The sequence below is a fragment of the Lutra lutra genome, chromosome 7 (genome assembly GCF_902655055.1).
Source record: "Lutra lutra chromosome 7, mLutLut1.2, whole genome shotgun sequence".
Lineage (NCBI taxonomy): Eukaryota > Metazoa > Chordata > Mammalia > Carnivora > Mustelidae > Lutra > Lutra lutra.
In genome coordinates, this window is record NC_062284.1 from 88,550,134 (window position 1) to 88,562,769 (window position 12,636).

General features: G+C 37.0%; 1 long non-coding RNA gene across 1 annotated transcript in view; it reads left to right on the forward strand.

Annotated features, from left to right (window-relative positions):
- Positions 1-9,540, forward strand: part of LOC125104605 (uncharacterized) — a 77,062-nt gene extending 67,522 nt beyond the window's left edge. The window contains exon 3 of the long non-coding RNA XR_007128663.1: positions 9,444-9,540. This is a non-coding gene — a long non-coding RNA (uncharacterized LOC125104605). The remainder of the gene's footprint in view (positions 1-9,443) is intronic.
- The last annotated feature ends 3,096 nt before the right edge of the window (positions 9,541-12,636 follow it).

Consider the following 12,636-nt stretch of genomic DNA (forward strand, 5'->3'; position numbering starts at 1 on the left):
GTTCTCTTTTCCATATTAGGAAAATTCTCTACTATAATTCGCTCCAATATACCTTCTGCCCCTCACTTTCTTCTTCTTCTGGGATCCCAATTATTCTTATATTGTCTTGTCTTATGGTATCACTTATCTCTCGAATTCTTCCCTCATGGTCCAGTACTTGTTTGTCTCTCTTTTGCTCAGCTTCTTTATTCTCTGTCATTTGGTCTTCTATATCACTAATTCTCTCTTTTGCCTCACTTATCCTAGCAGTAATAGTCTCCATTTTTTAATTGCACCTCATTAATAGTTTTTTAAAAATTTCAACTTGGTTAGATTTTAGTTCTTTTATTTCTCCAGAAAGAGATTTGATTTCTCCAGACAGGGTTTCTCTAATAACCACCATGCCTTTTTCAAGCCCAATGGGCACCTTGAGAATTGTCATTCTGAACTCTAGATGTGACATATTACCAATGTCCATATTGATTAGATCCCTAGCCATTGGTACTGCCTCTTCTTTTTTTTTTTTTTTTTTTTGTGGTAAGTTTTTTCACCTTGTCATTTTATCCAGTTAAGAATATATGAACGAGGGGCACCTGGGTGGCTCAGTGGGTTAAAGCCTCTGCCTTCGGCTCAGGTCATGCTCCTGGGGTCCTGAGATCGAGCCCTGCATCGGGCTCTCTGCTCAGCAGGGAGCCTGCTTCCCCCTCTCTCTCTGCCTACCTCTCTGCCTACTTTTGATCTCTGTAAAATAAAAAATTAAAAATCTTTAAAAAAAAAAGAAGAATATATGAACAAGAAAATAAAATACTAAAAGGGTGGCAAAGACCCCCAGAAGAATGTATGCTAACCAGATCAGAAGAGACCCCAAACCGGGGGGAGAAGGGGATAAAAAAATATATATATACATATATATATATATGAGACTCATGAATAGAACAGAGCCACCCACTTGATTTTGGGTGTATTTTGATCTCTTTTTTTTTAATTTTTTTTTATTTTTTTATTTTTTATTTTTTTTTAATTTTTTATTTTTTTCAGCATAACAGTATTCATTATTTTTGCACCACACCCAGTGCTCCATGCAATCCGTGCCCTCTACAATACCCACCACCTGGTGTCCCCAACTACCTCCCAAAATTTTAAAAAGAGAAAAAGTTATATATATACAAAAGTAAGGGTAAAGACAATGAAGGGGTGGAATATGACTGTAAAGATGAAAAATTTTTAAAAAAGTTCAAAAAAAAGGAATTGATAAGTTGCTTGGAAAAAAAAAGAAAAGAAAAGAAAGGAAGGAAGGAAGGAAGGAAGGAAGGAAGGAAGGAAGAATATGCTTAGGTTGGAGACTAGAACAAAGCCCTGTACTAGATTTAGGGTATATTTTGATCTGTTAGAAGAAATTGTATCTGAAAATTTTTTAGAAAAAAAAACTCTATATGTATACAAAAAATAAGGTTAAATGCAATGAAGGATAAAATATGACTATAGTAACGAAGATTTTTTAAAAACTTTTTAGAAAGGTATTGTTAAGATAAACTAGTTTAAAACGTTAAAAGAGGAATGCTGAAAGGTTAAAAAGAGTTAGAATAAGAAAAAAATTTTTTTTAATTCAATTTAATTTTGCAAGACTAAAGGATCATGGGAGAAAGCCATGAATTACATGCATTGCTTTCCCCTAGCTCTGGAGTTCAGCTGTTCTCCTTGATCAGTAAGCTTGGTCTTGCCTGGATGTTCTTGCTGATCATCTGGGGGAGGGGCCTGTTGCTGTGATTCTCAAATGTCTCTGCCTGAGGCAGAATTGCACCGCCCTTTCCAGGGTCCAGGCTAAGAAATCTGCTCAGGTTCGCTCTCGGGAAATTTTGCTCCCTAAACGCTTTTCCATAGAGCTCTGGAAGACAGGAATGAAAATGGCGGCCTTCAATCTGCAGCCTGGAGGAGCCAAGACCGGGTCCCCCACTCCTCAATGCGCCCTTGGAAAAAAGCAGTCAATCAATCCCATCTCCCTGGTCTCCAGCCATGCTCTGAGCTAACACGGCCTGTGACTGAACTTTTATGTCTCTGGCTCACAGCCCCATTTGGAGTCTCCAAACCCAGCAGATTCCTGCCATGCTTCTCGTCCAGAGGAGGAAGATGAGTAACCTTGGATCTGCCACTTGTGGGGTCCCAGCTGAAAGAGCAGTGGCCTCACTGTGCTGCGGATCACGATTTAAAGTAACCTTGAGCTGAGAGCTCACTCCTCAGCTCTCTCTGTGTAGTTGGCTTCTGCCCTCCAATACCTGGGAGTTCTGCCACACTCAGCCACCCCCATCTTTCCGTGCCTGCGCGGAACCTGAGACCACACTGTCCCCATGAGGGTTCCACCCCTGCTTAGCCTCGGGAGCAATGTCCCTCAGTGGAGCAGACTTCTAAAAGTTCTGATTTTTGTGCTCTGCTTTTGTTCATATCAACCAATTATTAACATGTTAGAAATTAAAACTGAGAAAATATAGAAGTATTCATCAATTTACTTATTTAAAAATGATAATAAACTCATCATATGTTAACATTAGAGCAATTATGCCATCACATCATGTAGCCTCTGGAAAAGCAGAAAAAAGAGTCTTAGTATTACTATGGAAACAGTTTTGACCTTACAGACTCCCCGAAAACAAAAACTATTTGAAACAGTAGCTCCCTAGCCACTTACCAAAAGAAAAGAGAAAGAATAAAATAGAAGAAATCACAAATGAAGAGAGGAGAAATAACAACTAACACCAGACAAATACAATTATAAGAGAATATTATGAAAAATTATATGCCCACAAACTGGGCAAGGTGAAAGAACTGAACAAATTCCTAGAAACGTACAAGCTACCCAATCTGAAACAGGAAGAAATAGAAAATTTGAACAGACCCATAACCAAAGAAATTGAATCAATACTCCAAAATCACCCAACAAACAAAAGTCCTGGGCAAGACGGTTTCCTGGAGGAATACTATCAGACATTTATGTATTCTTTTTTTTTTTTAAGATTTTATTTATTTATTTGATAGACAGAGATCACAAGTAGGCAGAGAGGCAGGCAGAGAGAGAGGAGGAAGCAGGCTCCCTGCTGAGCAGAGAGCTCCATGCGGGGCTCAATCCCAGGACCCTGGGATCATGACCTGAGCCGAAGGCAGAGGCTTCAACCCACTGAGCCACACAGGCGCCCAAGATCTTCTTTTGGTTAATAGAACTTTTTACATGTCTATGATAGCTTATGCCTTAATCATGACAATGTTTTTGCTTTGAAGAGCTGAAGCTGAAGTAATGGAAAACCAGTGTCATGGAATACATATGGAATTTAAACAAACTTTAATTAATTTTTTTCATACAGGCACAATATTCACGTGGTTTACATTAAAAAAAAAAAAATCCAGAGTGAAAATCCATCCTTCAATCTTTTGCATCAACCACCAGTTCTTTTACCTGGAGTCAGCTTGGAGTCTTTGGTACAAGTCACTACCACTTTTTGTCTGGATCACTGCAAAAGCATCCTAACAGATACCCTGCTTCCTCCTTTGCCCATATATTCTCCATACTGCAGCCAGAGTGGTGCTTTTAAACATGATCACATCATATCACTCTTCTATGAAGACCCTTAGTTTTCGTCTCTTAGAGTAAAAGACAAAATCCGTACTAATGTTGCCCAAGCCCTACAGAATCTGCTTCCTCCCCCCATTACCTCTTTGGTATTATTTCCTCCTTCCTCATAGTATTCCACCATTCTGACTTCCTTATTTTTCCCCTGTTCCTTTGTACTTGTTTCTTCTACCTGTAATGTGCTTGGGCTGGTATCTTCAGTCCTGTTCAGGCTTCTGAGCAGATACCTCCTTATCAGAAAGGCCTTTCCTGGCCATCCTGACTACCCAGCATTCCCTAACCCCCTTCCCTGATTATTTTTCTCATAAAACCTCCATGACTGTATAAAAATATACCCAGGGTTTTTTAATTCAAATGTAGTGAGGCTACTAGATGAGAGAAGATTGTCACTGAAAAAATGGTTTGTTACAGTTTGCAAGAGAAAGAGGCACTCAGTGCTATTCAGGGCCGTATGGGGAAGGGTGGGTTGGCGGGGGGCTGTCAGGATACAGAAGGTGTGAGGGGAAAGCACGGGGTAGAACAATTATTGTGTTTTTTTGGTGGGAAGAAATGGAAAAGACAGAGTAAGCACCTGAGCAAATTTAGAATTGGATAGTTTGAATAATTTGGCAGGCTCTGAGATATGCAACTGGTTCTTAGATTCCTAGCTGATACTCAGGCCCTTACTAACTCTGCCTGCATTATCAATGCAAGCATGAACTTTGTATTGTATACGTTTTACTTACCTGTTTTAAAGTTTATACAGTATATTACATTCCTTACTTATTTTTGACCTTTGCAGCAATCCTACAAGGTCATTATTTTAGTTATCTCCATTTATAGCAACAAAGACAGCTCCAGGAGGACAAGTAATTTTGCCTGAGATTAGTGTTTAAGTGGCAGAGCTAGAATCTGAATCATTTTCCCCTGTCTTCTCTTCCTTATTTCTTTGGTTTAAAACTTCTTGTGGGTTTTCCTGGCTAATAGACAAAATCTAGCCACCTATCTTTTTTTTGTTCCTGCAAAGTTATATCCCAGGCAGAGTGATCTCTGTACAGTAATTTGGACACATGGCACTTTGTCAACTCTGTACTTGTGTATGCTGTTCTCACCACTGGAATTGTTCATCTTGGCATGATAGATCATTCAAGAGCTACCTTTTCTGTGAACCATTTTCATTGCCTTCTTCCTCTTCCCATCCTAGCTATATAGAAATTTCTCCTTTTTCTAAACTGTAACCTTTTTACCTAAAACTCTTATAGAACTTAGAAAAACAATGTTATAGTTATTTTTCTTATTTTCCTGTGGGTTTATTTTATTGCTTATAGTTTCTTCTATACAGTAGAAGTCAGCACTGGAAAGTTTTTGTTAGGTGTGGCTCACTCCTCTACCTCCCAACCTCAGCAAGGAGCACATTGCTTTGTATATATTTGTACCTAATAAGTATGAATTGAATAAAACATTAATCTTTTGGGTGAATTGGAATATATTCATTGAGGATATAATATGCTGTAATTAGTTGAAGCATTCATATGAAGATAAGTAGATTAATGAATTACTGTCAGGCACTTAAGTTTTATTTGAAAACCTTCTGAAATCTCAGTGTGTCCATATATACTTGCATTTTAAATAATCCTTAATCAATTAAAATAACTGTCCTTTATACTCTTTGAGTTTTTTGTTTGTTTGTTTGTTTTATTTGACAGAGAGATAACAAGTAGGCAGAGCAACAGGCAGAGAGTGAGGGGGAAGCAGACTCCCTGCTGAGCAGAGAGTCCGATGCAGGGCTTGATCCCAGGATCCCAAGACCATGACCTGAGCTGAAGGCAGAGGCCTAACCCACTGAGTCAGCCAGCTGCCCCACTCTTTGAGTTTTTGAGCTAGAAGGTTTACATCTTTTATTTAAAAGCATTTGAAGTTTTAAGTAATATTAAAGCCAAACCCTTAACAGACAAAAGGTACTTTGGGCTAGGAACATTGCAACAAACATTTTTTAAGATCCTTGTGATATACCATGTAGCATCATATTCCATATTTGTCATATCTTGCTACTTGCTGTGAATATCTCTATGTTATGTAAGATGCCACAATCATTTGGGAAATTGGGAAGATGCACTTACTGGACAAATTTGAAAAAAGCGTATTATTTCCAGAGCTATTACACAATTGTCAATGTTTAACACTTTTGCTAAATAGAGATGATGTTGATATTTAGTACCTGTATTATTTTCTTGCAGCTGTTGTAATAAATTACACAAGCTTGGTGGCCTGAAACATCAGTTTATTCTCTTACAATTCTGGAGGACTGAAGTCCAAAATCTTTATTACTGGGCTGAAATTAATGTGTTGGCAGGGTGACATTTCCTCTGGAAATTATAGGAGAGAATACGTTCTTTGTGTCTTCCAGCTTCTGGTGGCTGTCAGGATACTCTGGCTTGCAGCCGTATCCCTCCAATCTTCAAGGCCAGAATCTTCAACTCTCTCTGCTCTGTCTTTATATCCTTCTCTTATGTGTGTAGTCAAGTCTCCCTCTTTTAAGGATATATGTTATGGCATTTAGGGTCCCCTGAATAATCCAGGATGATCTGTCCGTCCCAAGCTCCTTACCTTCATCACATCTGCAATGACCTTTTTTCCTTATAAAGTAACATGTACCAGTTGATAGCTCTTTTGTGAGTTTGATTTGCTTTTCTCTGATGACTAATGAAATTGAATACATTTCCATATCTATATAGGTTGTTATATCTTCTATGAATCATTTGCTCATATTTTTTCCTATTGGTTGTCTGTTTTCTTTTTATAAGAAATTGATTTGTACTTGGTTCAAGTTCCTTGTTAGGTGGATTTGTTACCAATATCTTTTCCACTCTGTGACTTGCCTTTTCATTTTCTCAGTTATGTCTTTTGATGACCAGAAGGTCTTAATTTTTATGTGGTTTAATTTAACAATCATTTCTTTTATGATTGATATATTCTTTATCCTGTTTAGGAAATCTTTGCTTGCTCCAAGGTCATGAAGATGTCTTCCAGGGGTGCCTGTCTTGTTCAGTCAGTAGAGCATGTCACTCTTGATCTCGGGGTTGTGAGATCAAGCCCCACATTGGGTGTGAGAATTACTTAAAAATAAAATCTTAAAAAAGAGATGTATTCCAAATTATCCTGAACTTTTACTTATAAATCACATTTAACTTTACAATTCATCTAGAATTAATTTTTGCATATGTGTGAGGGAAGGGCAAGATTCACTTTTTCGGATGGGTATATACCATATTCTCTCCTTTTTTTATAAATCAATGGGCCTATGTGCACAAATTAATTTGGTTTTATAAAATTTTTTATGTGCTAGGAATTGTACTTGGTTCTAATGATATAGAAATAATAAAGGTTATCTATTCTGAAGATGGTCTTGGTTGAATCAGGAAGATAATGAGATAATAATAAAAAACACACTAATCATATTAAAATTGTATGTTGTTAAGAGAATAAGTTGTTCTGTGTGTAATGAGGAAATCTTTGCTAGAGGAGGCAGAATTTGAGCTGGATCTTGAAAAATGAGTAGGTCTTTGATAAATGCATCCCATATAGAGAGAAAAATAGTGAAAATACACAAGATTGTCAAAGAGCAGGTGTGTTCATAAAATGGTGAGAAGTTTGCTATAGGAAGCAGTGTGCAAGAAGGTGAGATTGGGGAGGACAAGAGAGGAACAAGAGTTGATGAGCCTAGAACATTTTAGACAGAGAAGATTACATGTGTAGAATTAAGTAATTATAAAGGAACATGGCATGTTTATCAAATGGTAAGAAATTCAGTATGACTAGAAGATAGATTGGGTTTGCATGGGAGAGTGGTGAGAAGGAGGAGCATCAGGGGAGAGATGATGAACTAATGAAGATGAAGATGAACGTTGTGTTGGGCTTTATTTTGAAGGAAATTAAGGAGAAAGAAAGTTTCCAATCAGCAAGTTGTATAATCAAATCTGTCTTTTAGGAAAATGACCCCTGGGACATAGAGGATAGATTAGAAAGTGGGAGATTGGTAGATGAAAATAAGAAAAATGAGGGTTGGCCAAGGGGTGGCAGTGGTGATGGTGAGATAGTGTCAGATGTGGAACAAGTCTGATGTATAGTCAAGAGGACTTGGTGACCATGAATGGTGAGAAATAAGCAGGTGTGACAGATGACAAATATATAGTTTGAAAGACTGAGTGAATGGTTATACTATCAAATGATAGAGGAAATATGAGGAGAAGCTTGGCAGTAGCAAATAATAAATTTTGGACTTAATAGATTTGAGATGCTAGTGCATTAAGTAGTTGGAGACATCTAGGAAAATTAAAAATATGTGTGTGGAACTCAAGAGGGAGGTAGCGAGGTCATAGCTCTAAGTGTATATTTGAGAATCATCAGCACAGAGAAGATACTTGAAACCATAGGAATCGATGAAGTCATCCAGGGAGAGTAAGAGGAGGATTAAGAAAATAAATTTATAGTCAATCCGGACTAACTTGAACACTTAAGAAGAGTAGAGGAAAATGAGCCTGTGAAGGTGGGATATTTGCACTGCTCCATCTTTGGTTTCTAATTTTCAACAATAGCATTATTTCTTGTGTAATATAAAATAAGATGAAAAGAAGTAATTAGTATGAAATTTAGGAAGAATAGGAGGGAGTTATGTCAAGAAGTTAGGGATGTTCATAGTTTTAGATGACACACAAAAATAAACCATATAATCTGTTAATGAACTTTGCTTTTATTGGGATAATGTATGTATAGGGTTAAAAAAAATCAAATAGTACATAAAAGCATTTGATAAAAAGCAATAATTTCCATCCTGCCCAGATCATTTCTCAAAAGCAGCCTATGTTTAACTCTGTTTTTTTTTTTTTAAGTTGTAAAATGTCTAAATATAAGCTTGGATAGTATGCTTGTTCTTCTGTATTTTGATTTACCTACTTTAGATCGTGACTGTTGTGCTAGGCAGAATTCTAACATGGCTCCAAAGATTCTCTCCATTGTTTGCATGCCTTATATAAATCCTTTTGCCTTGGGAATTGGTGGTGCCTGTGAATATGGGCTGTTACTCTAATGATTAGGTTATTAGTCAGTTGACTTTTAGTTAATGCAAAGATTATCCTGGGTAACATATTCAGATGAGTCATTAAAAAAGGGACCAGGCCTTTAAAAAAAAGATTCTCCTACCATACTTGAAGAAGAAAGCTGTCATATGTTGAGAGAAGAGAGCCATCTGGCTAGGACCTAGCTGTGGAGAGCGAACCCTGGCTGACAGTAGCAAGAAATCAGGGACTTCAGTCAAACTGCAAGATGATGAATTCTGCCAACAGAGTTTGGAAAAGGGCTCCAAGCCTCAGATGTGATTGTAGCCCGAGTTGACACCTTGCCTTCAGACTAATGAGATCCAGAGCAGAGCATTCAGCTAACCTGTGCCCAGACTCCTGACCCACAGAAAACTGTGAGATAATAAATTTGTGTTGTTTTAAGCTGATAAATCTGTAAGAAGTTGTCATGCAGAAATAGAACACTGATAACAAATTTTAATTTCAAATGAAAAGATATAATTTATTTACTTTATCTCTTTTACTTTATCTCATGCAGAAATAGAACACTGATAACAGATTTTAATTTCAAATGAAAAGATATAATTTATTTACTTTATCTCTTCTTCATTTCCCCTCTCATTATTTAAATGTTAAAATGACTTTAGTTCTTCAAATGGTTTATTTTGTTTGTTTCACTGTGATTTCTTATTCTTTTAAATTTCAGTCAGAATTTTGATTCCTCTTAGTGTGAAAGAAAGATATTAACAATTATACTCTTTTTTCCCTCCTGATTTCTGCCTTTCACCTAGAGTGAGACATAATGAAGCCTGCTGGTGGGAGAAACCTGGCTCCACTCTGGGGCATCTAAGGATACACAGCTGCACAGTGATGGAAATATTGTGTAATAAAAACAGTACACCTGCTCAGAGTGAATTATTATTAATCTATAAGGAATGTGAGTTAATTGAAAAAGGGTATATGTTCTTGCCAGTTGATAAAACTCAGCTGTGTTTCTCAGGGATGCTCTGCCCTACCTATTAAAACTATCCCCTGAGATGCTCAGGGAAGACAAGTAAAAGCTTCCAGGAAAAGGCTAAGGGAAATTAAGTTAAGTGTAGAAACTCTGACTAGGAAGCTAAAGGATAATTTAAGTTTATCTGATGTCAAGAGGCTTAGGTATAATTTAATGCTGGGAGGATAAACAACAGTTTCATCTAATTGGGGACCCCCAGTATCATTGGGTTTCCTGATCCTCTTCAATCTGCTTGAATCCTTTGCTGTTAAGGAAGATGGATTTTATAGAGGTCTTTGGAAGTGTGGTAATGTCTTGCAACACTACTCTGTATGCATTCCAGGTTATTACCATGAAGAGTCTCTTCTATAACCCAAATTATGTTCTGGGTTTAGTTTAGATTCAACAGGAAAGTTTAAAAATGACAATCAGTATTTCCAGTGTTATGAACCCGTCATTGTGTTTGAGTTGTGAGTAGAAGAAACCAATTTTAGTTACCTTAAGCAAAAGAACTTTTTTTGGTTGGGAAGGATCTCAGTCCCTGGGATTGATGGAAAGTATAGAGAACCTGGCTCAGACACATAGTGCTATAACTAAAGTAAATGTATGGGAGATTGAAGAACTAGGATACGGAGTCTGAAAGGCTGAACCCCCAGACCAGGGGTGATAGGTCGAAAAAGAATCTCATCTCTCAGAGGGACTCTTGAGGGACTTCTTTGAATTTCATCAAAGGTTGAGGGTAGGGCACCTTGATTATAGTTCCACTGTATCCCATGAAAGAGAAAGTTTCCCAAAGGAGATGGAGGAATTGTTGGCAAGGATGTCTGGATGCCAGGTAGTGAAAAAAAGTTCTGAGGATCACACGGTGTCTAGAATTTGCAAGCCTTAAGGAAATCTAGGTCCTCTTTAGGGCTGCAAAAGGCTAAACTGAAAAGGGATGTGGGGGGGAAAGCAAGGATGTCATCAAACATTAAGCTAAACTAAGAAAAGCAATGTCCTCATTCACTAAGCTAGATCAAAAAAGCACCTCTAAATCTGGGAATTTAAACCTTTCTGCTTTGAAATGGTCCTATTCCAAGTCGTGAAGGGAGAGGATTTCAGTGTTTCTACTTGCCTGCAAAGTTTCTCCATGTTGCCCAATTAATTTCAGACTCAGTGTTCAGAATATTATTATAATATTATTTCTCTTTACTTCTGCCTGTGTAATAACCAGGCCTTCTTTGTTTGTTGTTGTATTATTCCTTCTAAAATTCTCCTATTCTGTTACAGAAAGTGCTACTTGGATTGCAAAGTCCTCTTCAAGTTACAAAATGTACAGGAGACTGCTTTCTGAATTTCTAAAAGCTTGTTCTTTTTTTTTTTTTTTTTAGATTGGTTCCTCACTGGGACAATTAAGCTGAGATTTGATAATTATCTTAATACTTCAATAGGAAATCCTCAGTTACATAAAAGCGAATTACTTTGCTCTAGTTTGGATAGCTGTATTTGTTCTTCCCATCACTTGGCCACTCAGGTCCTTTGCATAAGTTTCTTTAGAAGGAAGTTGGATGCTGAGGAGGGCAGCATCCTTTCAGAGGTTGTGAACATCCAATTGGAATGTGGTTGTGTTGTAAGCCTGAGAAATGGTTACCATGAAGATAATGTGATTGACTTTTCTATCACCACTTTAAAAAATAATTATGTACTTGACTGCTACTCGAGGAAAGAAAATATTATCAAATTAGATTTTTCTTCCCATTTAAAAGTAGAAACCTTTCCTAATTACTCAAGAAAAATGAAGCCCGTATGATTCCTTGAGGCACATATAAGCCTACATGTGGAAGACTTAGTAGTCTTATCTAACTGCTTATTTAAAAGTCAATAAAAACTTGTAAAGGTATACCTGATTAGATTTTAATATTCTAGGTTTTTCAGCTTTATAATTAAATTCAAAGTGTCTGTGTAGAAATTTGTTTCAATGATTTTAGGGAAAAGAAAATGTTCTTTGGGGGATGGGACAAGAGAATCTATTCCTTCTTTAGCAGCTTTCTTTCACTTTAGTACCTTTTTTCTTTTGAGACAATTTTTCTTTTCTTTTTCCTTTAGAGAAGCTTGAAATTCTTCCTTAGTTTTTTCCCCTTCTGTCTCATTTTCCACAGCCATCAACTTCTGTCTCATAAATATCTCTGGAAAATATCTCATTCACTCCTTTCCCACTGCCCAAGTTCAGACTTGCATCATCTATTTTGGAGACAATGCAACAGTTTCCATTCTTGACTTCTTCCATCTCAGTTCACCTTTCCTATTGCCACCAGAATTATTGTCCTCAAAGGCAAAACTCTCCTGCTTAAAACCCTTCTGCAGTTCTCTTTCAATTGTGGATTAAAACCCAGACGTAGGATCATAAGGTCCTCAGTGCTCTATCTTCTGCACAGTTTTCTTTCTTGCCAACCACTCCTATCCCCACATGTTCCAGCAACACTGGACCATTAGGTATCAAATCCAAAAAAATCATTGCCAAGACCAATGTCAAGGAACTTACCAGCTGCATATGTTTCTTTCTTGGAGCCTTATGATTTCATAAATCATAAATATGATTTCACTTTATGATTGAAGTCTTTAATCTGTTTTGAATTAATTTTTGTGTATGGTATAAGACAGTGCTCCAATTTTATTCTTTTGCATGTGGCTGTCCTGTTTTCCTAACACCATTTATTAAAGAGACTTTTCATTTCCCATTGTGTATTCTTGGCTTTTGTCATAAATTAGTTGACCATATATGCATGGGTTTATTTCTAGGCTCTGTTTTCTATTCTATTGATTTATTTGCCTGTTTTCGTGCCAATACTATAAAGTTTTGTTATTATAGCTTTGCAATGTTATTTGAAATCAGTGAGTATAATGCCTCCAGCGTTGTTGTTGTTCTTCTTCTTCTATTTTTTTTAAATATTTTATTTATTTGACAGAGAGATCACAAGTAGGCAGAGTGGCAGGCAGAGAGAGAGGAGGAA